We start from the raw sequence: 12879 nt of genomic DNA on the forward strand, positions 1-12879 counted from the left end.
GACAGAGAAAATGAGAACTGTGAACTATAGAAGTCCTTTGAATTTTCAAAGACTTCTAGCAGTGATAACACTCCTACAAGGTTACAACTCAATTCTTTTTCCTAGAGTTATGACAAATGGGAACAAAGTATGCAATATATGAAAATTTGGGACAATTATCTTTCAAACTATGACATTCCTCTCCAGGGCACTCAATTGTTTGTAGTCATGTCATAATGCAAAATGCATTTGGTTACTTCAAAAGTCCTTGCAGTCTTTTAGTTTCAACACTGTTTAAAAGTCCAAAGTTCATTGTCTCTTCTGAGAGTCAAGAGAATTTGTTAGTCATAACCCCCTGTAAAATCAAAAGGCAAATGAGAAATTATCAGCATAAAATGGCACAAAGTAGAGAGAGATAGAACATTAGGAATCAAAGGTATCTTTAGAAACCTCAAAGTCTGGCCACATTAACATATCACCTCCAAAAAGTTCATACCTCCTATTCTTTCCCAAAACGTTCCAAAAAGTAGAGAGCAAGTATTCAAATATATGGGACTATAAAGGCCATTCTCATTCAAACCACACACCACAACAAAGAATGAAGTCACTACATATAATTTTTCATGAAGGTGATTAAAGTGAAATTTAAATCAGTTAACTAGTGCATGGTAGACCAAGTTATTATCTACAAATGGCACTTGGATTCAGTGTTGTATGATTCCAAAGCCATGGTTCATAAGGCATTATGTTTTTATCTGCATTCTTAAATGATTTTAAAAACTAAATTACAAATAAAAATTCAAACTTTTCTAATACTTAAACCTTATAATCACATGGAGGTCCTGAACTAAAAGAAAATTCATTTCTCATGTCCTCTAGAAAACTTTATTTATCCTATAATATACTTCTGTCAAAATTAGGGTTAGTAAAGCAGTAAGAAATAATAGATAGAAACTTTTGCTCTTAATTTCTTTTATTTCTGTAATTCCTGGACCAGACAACACTGTATGGCAACTGAATTCTCCCTTGACAAAAATAACCTTCAACAAATCCATCTTCCTCAACCATTTCAATATTCTCTTCATATAGTGTATGGCATTGTGCATTTATATTTAAAGAAAATTCCAATGAATCTCATTAATTAATTTGCTACAAATTCAATGAAAGAGATTCAGTCTAGATTTTCAATTATGGAAAATCTACTACAAAAATAATATAATATTAAATTATTTTATTTATTAAAAACCAATGCAAAAACAGCTAGTACTAATTTTCATACCCTTGTAAAATTAATTCTGTATTTACATTTGTTTGGTATTCTTTCTCTGGATCAAGGTAACTTTACTATAATTAAGCAAATATAAAAACTATTATATTGTTATTGAGATTGAATTATTTGCCCTTTCCATAGCTACTTTAAACAATTGCATATGATGGAAGTTGAGTTTATTCACATTTAGACAATCAACTTTTTCTTTCTACTAATTATATTTGTGAGCCTTTTCATGTTTATTCATTTAGATTTAGTTGCTCTGTCCAGAATTTCAGCTAATAAAGTAGATACTGGGACAATTCATGTTAAAATGCTTCCTCAGCACATGATTTATTGGAATTCTTTTTTTATGAACTCTTTTTGTATTCATTTTACATACCAATCACAGGGGGATCTGTGATTGGTTTGTTGGATATTCTAAGAAAATCTCTTGAGAACTAGACATGTCACTGTCATATGAAAGTCTTTCATATACTCAAAATGCATATTCTTCAAATTTTTATCTAAATAAATTATATTTACCAAAAGATATGCATAACATCAGTACAAATCATCTTAAGTTAGTTCATTACCAATGCAATGATATGCACTAATGAATCATAGTAATTTATGTTTAGCAATCAAATTTTATATGTAAGACATTAAATTTTCTTATTTTAAAGTTTTATACACTAACATAATCAATTCTAGTTAATATTTCTCCCACCATACTATATTTCCCTCCTCCTCCTCCTGTCAAGGTTCCATGTTCTTTACACTTAGTATTTTTGTTTGATTTTTGAGCCACTGTGTTTAATCCCAGCTGTCTATATGACCATTGATTTAGAACTATCCATTAGAATCACAAGGCTTCATCTTTGGTACACAAATAAAGGCAATGACTTCCTTTCCCATAGAATTTGTATGTAGTCATTGGTTCAGACTAAGGTGAACTACTCAGAGTAAAGGGTTATCCATAGGCCCTTACTCTATATGTGCTTGAATGATTAAGATCAGGCTTATGACCACCCAGTGTAGACAGGCATAACTGCTATCTGATCACCATCCCACTGAACACGTCATTCCTCAAATAAAATAGTTTGTAGCCCCTATCCTTATCTTTTGGTTCTTACTTTATTTCTGTCCCTTGTTTTGTAGCATTTCAGGGGCCTTAGAAGCAATAGTACAAATTTACTTTTTATGACTAAGTATTCAACTGACAGTGATTCTCAGTATTCTGAACTGCCATGAGTTTCTGTATCCACTACAGCTCACTGAAAAAAAAAAAAAAAAAAAAAGGATACTTCTCTTGATGAGGCTGTTTGCACAATTTTTCTGAGTATAATCATAGGTATTTAAGTGGGCAGTTTAGTGTCATATTGCTTTAATTAAACAACTTTATATTATAAGTTCCCCTAGGACCTACTATTTAACTATGGGCATCGGATTGCTTTATATTACCAAACACCATTCTCTCCTGTAGAGCAGTCCTCAAACCCTATCAAAGCATGATTAGGTGCCACCATAATAGTTGTGCCACCAGTGGATGAATCTTGCCTGAAGGGTTGATATTGTTTATAGAATTCACAGCCAGATAAGAACATGGATGGCTTTTCTTGCACTAGAGCCTCCATGGCATTAGCAAGCAATATTAATCAGTGTTTTAAATAGCGAAGGAGTGTATTTGTTTTATAATGTGTATAATTATATTTATCTGTGTCCATGTACTTACAAAATTAAGTTGTCATAGTGACAATGAGGACTTCATGTGGTACAACCTACACTGTCAATAATTCAATCTAGGTCAGTTCTCTTCAGCTATGCAGTCCCTGAGACATTTATCATGCCCTAGTGGATAGTCCTACATACATCCAAATACAGGGTAAATTAAGTTGACACAGAGTGTTTTAATTTTTATTTTTTTAAAGAATGCATTAAATTGGGAGTGAATGTGGTTGGTGTAGCAAGGAGAAATTTTGAAGGAAGGGAATGGGAGTAGATTTGATGGAAAAATGTTAAATGCATGTATGAATTTCTCAAACAATAAAAAAGTTAAAAAATTCAATCCAAATAACATCCTTGAATAAAGCAGATAACATTCAAAACAGCAACTTCCCATGAGAGTTTTCCTTAGGACAAGAAATCAAATGAGGCTTCTTTATACCTAGTATGTACATATTGAAAGGATAAAACCATAGATGTTATATGACTTTAATATTCCTTTATCAAATATTCATGGTTGAGAAGTGCCTTTTGTGCCTTGTCATGTGAATCTTGTTCATTATGATATTCATTATACAAGAACCATTTTTACTTACTTCTCCATGTGTCCTTACTGAGATGCATGATCATTGTGTAGTTCTGGAGGCTTTTCAGGATCAGAGTCCTTTATAGAAACAATAAGAAAGAGCCTTTTCAATGTGAACCTTTCAGCATCTCTGGATAATCTTTGTGAAATGCATTGTTCTTCAGTGCTTGTATGGACGACCTCTTTGAAGAGAGTGATAACTTTATCCTTTTTCACATCATTATGTTTTCTGGGGAAAAATCCTGCTGTGCTACATCGTAATAACATGTAATCTTCTTGCTCAGTTTAGCTGTGACTTAAGGAGACTGTTCGCAGAAGCTGTTCTTGAAACCCTGATCTATAATTTTTCAGAATCATCCTAGCATAAGAGCAGAGGCTTTCAAAGAGGGATACAACCATTAAAACTCTTAAGTGAAGATTAGTTTCAAATTTTACAATCTGGTAGCAAACCATCTGGCAAATCTTAGGTTTTGTTAAACCTTTGAGCTTTCTTAGTGTTAATTCACAACCTTTCCCTTTTATAATATTCCTGTTTCTATAATAGCATAGACATTTACACACACACACACACACACACACACACACACACACACACACACACACACAAACACGTGCATGTGCCCACACTTGGTGACTTTGATGACTAACATAAAAGTTCTAATTAAGTGATTCTAGATTATTGACTTCCTACCTGATGAATTTGTTACTCTTGAAGACAAGTTCAAAACAGCATTTTGCTTTGGGCAGAAACTTTGGAATCCATCCAAATTAATCTTTAACTTTTTGATACATTTCTCTTGGCTCTCTCTATATTCAAAAGAAAGTTTTGCATTTTATTTTTTAAGAAATACATATTCAATTTATGTGTGTGTGTTTGCCTAAGTGTATGTATGGAAATCAGAAGCGGGCATTGGAAAACCTGGAACTGGAGTTAGAGATGGTTGTATGCTATCAAGTGGATGTTTGGAATTGAATCTTGGTCCTTTGCAAGAACAGCTAGTACTCTTAAAAGTAAGCCTTCTATCTACCCCAACATGCATTTTCTTAAGATGTCATACCACTTCAGAGGAACTGAAAATTTTCTTGAAACTACTGGATAAGTCATTGGAGTAATCCATCTTCATTTTCTAAGACCTTATCTTTGTGGCTTTGATGAAGACAACTCTCTTAGAAATGTAGCATGAATCTTAAAAGGTCTTATTAATAAAAACTAGATATAAAACAAAGTCTGTTTAGACTGCTACTCACAACTCCAGGGAGGCTACCTAGTAAAGAGAACTGTAAGAAAGATAGAGGGACCACCCAACAACAGAGAAATGGATGAGATCTACATGAGCAAACTGGACATGAGAGGGGTTAATGAAGGGCAAGGGTCGAGGAAAAGAGAGCTTAGGGGAGTGTAAGATCCCAGCTGAATCAAGAACAGAGAGGGAGAACAAGGAAAGAGAGACCATGATAAATGAAGTCCTCATGGGAATAGGAAGGAGCAAAGTAATAGAGAGGTCTCCAGAAATCCACAAAGATACCTCTGCAATAGACTACTGGCAATGGTCGAGAGAAAACAAGAACTGACCTACTTTGTTGATTAGATGGCCAAACACCCTAACTGTCATGGTAGAACTCTCATCCAATGACTGATGGAAGTGGATGCAGAGATCCACAGCCAGGCCCCAGGTGGAGCTCTAGGAGTCCAATCAGTGAGAAAGAGGAGGGACTGTATAAGTGAGAGTTGTTGAGACCATGACTGGAAAAAGCACAGGGACAAATAGCCAAACTAGTGGAAACACATGAACTATGAACCAATAGCTGAGGAGCCCTCAGCTGGATCAGGCCCTCTGAGTAAGTGAGACAGTTGATTAGCTTGAACTGTTTGGGAGGCCCCCAGGCCATGGGACCAGGACCTGTCTTTAGTGCATGAGCTGACTGTTTGGAACCTGGGGCCTATGCAGGGACAATTTGCTCAGCCTGGGTGAAGGGAGGAGGGGACTGCACCTGCCACAACTGAATCTACCAGGCTGAACTGAATCTCCAGAGGAGTCGTTGCCCTGGAGGAGATGGGAATGGGGGGTGGTTTGAGGGGAGGCGGGGGGGGGGAGGTAGGACAGGGGAATCTGTGGCCTATATGTAAAATTAAATTAGAATATAAAATAAAAACAAAAACAAAAACAAAACAAACAAACTGGGAGCCAGGTATTGGGGTGAACATTGAAAAATCAGAGAAACAGAAACATTTATACATTGTATATTTTATTATCTGTCCTTTCAAAAATTAAGTTTATAGGATTACATTACTCTAGGTAACTTTAAATGAAGACAGTGCAATAAGTGGTCAAAGGCATGGAAGAAGACTTTAAGAAGAAAAGGATTGACTAATGGTATTTGTGCAAGAAATCTTTTCTTGAGCATTCACTGCACATGTATATTTACACCAGATAGAGAGCCCATGACATTACCAAAGTCCAATTTCGTGAACCAGTCAATGGGTTTTATTGGATTTACTTACAGAAATAAGAATAAGTGGTTACTCACAGGAGCAGAAATTACTCAAAGACCTTTGCATTACAAAAGCCCACCCCAGCAGAGGTGACAGCTTACCAAAGCTGGGGACCTGTAGCATATTTCTCAGTCTCCAGACAGCTCTACAGGCTGGAGAATGTCCTTTCCCATTGACTCTGTTAGTCTAAACCTTTTCCAGGCAGCTTGAACAACTTCTACTTTGTTCTCAGGGCTCTTCTGATCTCAGAGACTTCACAGCTTGGTTTTTCTAAGAGTGACTCTAAGCAGTCTATCAATAAGTCTTGGGAGGGTTGGACCTAGTGAATCTGATCAGCTATTTTGAGTTGTTTGCCTTCTGTCTTAAAGGAGCTTCCCTGCAGGATTAAATGTTTCAATTTGGAATGAAAATGCTACACAACAGGGTTTAGTTGTTTGTTCTTTTGATTTTAGGAAATGTCTACAGTATATTTTCTACAATTGAAAAGCATGAATTGAAGTTTATGATAAAAATTAAAAGATTTTTGTAAATTAAAGTTTTTAGTACAAATCATTCTAGTATAAATTCTTTATATAAAAGTGTCAATTATGTATTATATATCTGTTAACTTTCCCATATTTATGTATATAATGTTCATGATAAAACCAGTGACTTAATTAATGAAGGAGTTATATGTTAGTTATAAGTAATGTGTATTCACATTTTTATAAGTATAATTTCTACATCATTTTATTAGATAGTATATGAGACCACCAAAATATGTCTGATATGTTTGCTTTAGAAGACTTTTTTTTCCAAAATCAGTCCATATGTCAAGTATATGTCTATAGAATAACAATAATGTTATCAGTTAAATTGATATAGATTCATTGGTGTCTAAAATAAAGTGATGACTGTGACTGTTGTTGGGGGGCTGTCACATTTCTGTAAAATTTAAGATTCTTAGAGTGGAAATGATTATCTAGAAAATGGCAACATGCTTATATTTCTAAGAGAAAGCCTGCTAGAAATAATCCTAATCACTAACTACATTAAAGCCTGTCTGGATTCTCTTTTTGCTATATTTTGAGTGTATAAAGCTCAAAATGCTACCAGAAGTGTCATAATCTTATTTTGATCATGATTTTCTAACATTATATTTAAGCAACAAAAATTCATAATAAAAGAAATGGTGTATTTGATATTTCTTAAGATATTTACAAAATTAACTTATGATTTCAGGAAGGACCATTATATCCTATATAGAATAGCACCACTTAAAATAAACTCACATGTGTTTGTGTGTGTGTGTGTGTGTGTGTGTGTGTGTGTGTGTATCTGTGTTTGTGAATGGAGACTGATTTTTCAAAAATGACTAATAGTGTTAATTATATCCAAATGAATACCCAGTACCAGGTGTGGGATGCCTCTTCTTCAATTGTGGGTTAAGGATGTACCTGAGACCCCCAGAATAATATTGTCTATTGTGATTGCTCTTGGTTGAGTGGCAGGACTTGATACCAAGACCACATTGCTGAAGATACCATTTACTTTGATCACAGGACATGTAGAAATAAAAGTGATACTGAATGGGTAGCTTCTTTCTTTTGGGTTAACATTCAGAGTATTAAAGGTTGCCATTTTTGTCTTCTACAGAAGAAACATTAACAGTAACCCTACTCTGCTATGTATTCTGCAAGCTAAAATTATATTTTGCAAATTTGGTAAGATATCTCAAGGGATACAATAATAGCACAAATGTTGTAGGGATGACCAATTGCTGCTGTCTGATTAGATTTTAGGCCCATTCCACAGGAGGAAATGTATGTTTGTGACTCCAAATCTGACCTAACCTTATGGATGGCAAGTTCATGAACCTACTATTATATTTTTTTAAGTGGACAAGATATCTACATGCCTCTAAACTTGTATTTCTGTACCCATATGTTAGTATAGCTCTCAGATATCATTAGATAACTCTGTCTATGTAGTGAATGGCTGTTAATGCAGAAACTCACAACTGGTCCAAGTGTAGAGAATAAGTGTCTGTGGAATTCTCAGCCATAAAATTATGTGTCTATAACACATTTCTCTCATACAAGGCTCAGGAAATATGGATGTATATACAGATAGCACAAATTTGACTCCATGTGTTTCTTTTAAAAAAGGACATGAATATTGGAGATGATGTAGAGAGTTGATCTAGGAGTAATTAAGAGGAAGAATGGAGATATATGATGAACAAAATACACTATGTCAAATGCTCAAAGATTAATAAAAATATTTTAGAATATTATATTGAAAAATTGCAAAGTCAGTTCGAGTATATTCTGCCCAGTAGCTCTCTGATGAGTCAGATAGAGGAATGTACTTAATGATTCACCTGACTAAATCCCAAATTCTAGGAAACCACAGAGAAGAGTAGCAAGACTTCCCAAATTTGAAATGTTCATCAAAATATCTTGCTTTTTAATTTCGGTTATGTTGCTTTTTTTGTTTTGTTTTCAAGACAGTTCCTCTTAGTAAATAACTTTTACTCTTTTAGGCCATAGGTAATAGTTTCTTAACACTTCTCTGAGAGATTAAATCATTTGGATAAAGATTATATTTACTTCATTTATCACAAAGCTATACATTTAGAGCTAAAGCACAGTTCTGTGAAGGAAAGCTGAGCCAAAAATCAACTACTTGATAGGGGTTTGGTGGGTAGGAAAAGGGCTAGTTAGTAGAATTTTGAACATATGCTAAATAAATTCATTAACCAATTTCTCAATGAAAAAATTACATTATATCTTAGTCAATTTTCTATTGCAGTAATACTACCATGGCAAAGTCTACTTGTATAAAGAAGAGTTCAGATTGGTCTTATGGCTCCAGAGAGCTAGAGTTCATGTTGACAAAACAGTGGAAGCAGGCAGCAGGAAGCCTGATCTGCAGCTGAATGATCAAACCACAAGCCAGAAACTGAGACCACAATAGGGATGGCAGGAGTCTTTTAATTACTATTATTATTAATTAAATTTATTCATTTATTTTGCATCCCAACCAGTTTTCCCTCCCTCCTCTTCTTCCATCCCATCTCCCCTCCTACTTCTGAGCCCCCCCACATCCACTCCTCCTCAGGTTCTGTTCAGAAAAGGGCAGCCCTTCCATGGATATCAACAAAACATGGTGAATTAAGTTGCCCTGGGACCAAGAAGTCATCAAATAAATTTCATTCAGTAACTGATGGAAACAGACACAGAGACCTACAGCTAACCATTAGTCTGTGCCTGGGCAATCCTGAGGAAGAAAGGGAGGAAGGGTTGTATGAGCTGAGGGGTAAAGGACATCATATGAAACCCCAAAGAATCAACTAACTTAGCTCATAAGAACCTGCAGGGGACTCTCCTAGGCTCACTCACTCACTCTCTCTCTCTCTCTCTATATATATATATATATATATTTGGTGTGTGTGAGAGAGACTGTGTTAGCTTGGTTTACTTGGGGGAATTCTAACAGTGGGAGCAGAGGCTGTCCCAACACTTTTGGCTGCCTTTTGGGAACCTATTCCTCATATTGGGTTGCCTTGAAGAGCCTTAATAAAAGGGGTGGAGTCATTTTGCAACCACAAATTCTGCCCCTGTTGTCATACTTCCAACAAGAGGACACCTAATCCTCTCCAAAGAGCTACCAACTTGGAATCAAGTATTCAAATGCCTGAGAATTATGGGGTAGTGCATCTCATTTAAACCAGCAAAAGTAAATTCTAGACCAATTTTTCACTCTTGGAATTTCAGGATTTTTAAGTGAGAGATTATAGAGCCAATCACATTTTTCATGTTTGCCTATTTCTTCAGGTAAAGAGGCATTGCTGATGAAACAGTTCAATTTTGCACAATATTAGATTATTTTCTAATGTCTAAGCTAAGAACTAGTAATCTCTAATTCAGGAGTAATAATAATATTCAATATCTTCCCATCGTTCTCTTTGAAATTTTATCTTTATTATTAAGAATAATGCCAAGAACAGTTTTCAAAGATCACTGGCACTGAATTCTCTCTTCTTATGAACTGGATTAAAATGAGTCTTAAATCTATGAAGACTGATTATTTTAAATCATTACTCTTTTCTTGACAGTTTGACACTTAATACCATAAAAGGAAAGATGCAAATTAGTTTGGTACATGGTACATATAAAGAACAAAAATGCAAATCTCTATTTCATTTCTCAGATGTCGTGGATCAACCATATTTAGTTTTCCTAAAGCAGTTAAACAATGCATTTAAGTACTATAGTTTCAATAATTACAGTTTGTCTCATTTGCATTACAGAAAAATCTGCAGTTTTTTTTTGAAGCTATTCTGTGACATGCTTTTCTCATTCTTTAACTGGGAGCCTTTGCTGAGAGGGAAAAGAATAGTCACAGAACACTTGCAAGTATGTGGGTCTTACTTGACCTTTTCGATAGTATGTTTGCCCAAATTGTTTTCAATAATTTTTTTCTGATTCTTAAATACGAACGTGTAATATGTAATATGCTAAGTTAACTAGACAACATATATTCACACATTCTACTTTAAATGTTTAAACTTAAAATATGCCATCTTTACTTAATTCAATGGACATTTTAATTTAGCATTGTGTATTTAACTGTTCGATGCCCAAACATACATTTAGCTACTAACAATCAGTAGATTTTGTTTAAATTAAATCTTTTAAATATGCATACAAAAACTCAAATATACTTGTTTTAATTTTTAATTAAATGTGACTCCTGAGTGTACGTATACTCAGAATCTTTAGCGAGAGCTGATTTTTCAGTCATGAAAATCTCACAAGTTTGCTTCAAGTATAAAGTTTCTGGCCTAATTTGCAGGTCCATCTAAGGTACATACTTAGTTCATTTTTGCATACAATTGTCTTACCATCCTGGTACAGTTCTGGCATTATAATCATCTTCAATACACTGTTTTCCTTTTTATTTGAAATATACTCTCTTCTCTTAAAATAAAAAAAAGAAACAAAAATTTCTACCTATCCTCTGCAGCTAAATTCCAGAATATTTTTTTGCTTAGCTTACATACTTGCCTTAGGTTACAGAATTTCTTTTCCTGTTTCTGTAGTTGAGTTTTCTGCAATATTTTCCTTTAAAGGAGTGAACATATTTGTATTATCAAAGACAAAAGAATTTCCACCAAAACTTGTATTGGTGCCATGCAAGCAAGGTTAAATAGAGCAAAACTCCACTGTGATATAGGCAGTAAATTAACTTTTTCATCTCAGCTCTAAAGTGTCTTCATGCACAGATAACTAGAGATGAACTTCAGTGTCAATATATATTAATGATTTTAGTTTTTTGGATGGCATATGAAAAAAAGTATTAGGTTAATTTCTTGATTTATCCACTTAGCTTCTCATTACATTGAAGATTAATTGTTTTCAATTACAGGTTAAGTAAATGTCCTCACTTGCATATTTGTCATAACTCAGTTGAAATTTGTGTGGGGATGGAGATCTTTCTTCCTATTTTAAATTTTTGATAGCACTGGAGTCTATAAATGAATTTGACAAGACTTGTTATTTGAAGCACTTTACTTGTCAAAATGCCTTTACTGTAGTTTAAGTTTCATATATAAACACTGTTTTACCTTGTACTTGTAGTTTGATTTATTAAGAAATGTCAAGTACATAGAAAAAATATTTTGCAGTGTGATTCATTGTTTGGTAGTAGTAATGAATGCTTTCTTTTCATTCAGTAAAATTGTGATCTCAGCATCAAGCTCAAAATAACTACATAAATCTTTGTAGTTGTTAATTCATTCAAATGCTTGTTTGGTATGGTGAGTTGAGCTACACAAACTCCAATTTTGATCAAAATTTACAAAGTCATGATGATTCAGTTTACAAGAATGTTCAATATTGATTCTACTGTTTCAATAACAAATGACAGATTAAAATATGTCCAATAAAGTATTGATACAGAAACTACACATTGAATACCATATATTTTTACAATTTTTTTTTATTAAATGGACTCCTTCCTGCCCCATATATTCTGCCATTCCTTAGTCATAACAGTTAATGTTATTCATCATCTTTAAGAGTATTCTAGACTCTTTTTGTTCATGGGAATAATTAATATGGGCAAATATTTAATCTTTTAAAATTTAATATTGCTTCATCACATAATGAACAAATATTTATTGTTGGTAATATCTGTTAACTGATGGAGAGGCAATGAAACACAATCCAAGCCATTTTCCTTATTTTCCAAATTCCCCCTTATACTTAATGTCTTAATATCCATAACTTTTTATGTAACTAAACTTTCCAACATACTAATCTCAAGTTTACTTTTTCTGGATACATTTTATGAGATTCTGTAAGCAAACAGGCACTAATAAATATTGTTTGACTAGTTTATATATGAGTTTTTTAAATACATATTTTGCTGGTAGCCTTATATCGTTTACGTAATTTTATTTTTCCGTAAGAAAAATCTGCTATGATGTGGTGTTACATTTTGACTGATGATATTCATGGTTGCTGTGTTTCTGTGAGTTGACAAATGGTGATAACTGTTTAGTCTAGTAATAATAACATGTTATGTGTCTTTTATGTGACTGCAATGGTATCCCTTCATAATAAACATGAGTTGACCTTTAACTGATAGTAAAATAATTCTTACCAAATTGCATTAAAATGTCATGATCCAAATCTTTTTTTTCTTTTTTTTTTTTTTTGTGTGTACATGTGTAGAGTATGGCATGGAAATACAAAAAAAATACAATAAATAAATTAAAATGTCACAGTGAAATGATACACGTAGCACACAAAACCCTAGCAAGTAGTAGCACCATCATTTTAATTTGTAGTGTAGTAT

General features: G+C 33.8%; 1 protein-coding gene across 2 annotated transcripts in view; it reads left to right on the top strand.

The window, feature by feature from the left end:
- The window catches only part of Pcdh11x (protocadherin 11 X-linked), a 612116-nt gene that overhangs the window by 276777 nt on the left and 322460 nt on the right, over nucleotides 1-12879 (top strand). The window lies entirely within an intron of this gene.

This window comes from Peromyscus leucopus, chromosome X (genome assembly GCF_004664715.2).
Source record: "Peromyscus leucopus breed LL Stock chromosome X, UCI_PerLeu_2.1, whole genome shotgun sequence".
NCBI classification, from domain to species: Eukaryota; Metazoa; Chordata; class Mammalia; order Rodentia; family Cricetidae; genus Peromyscus; species Peromyscus leucopus.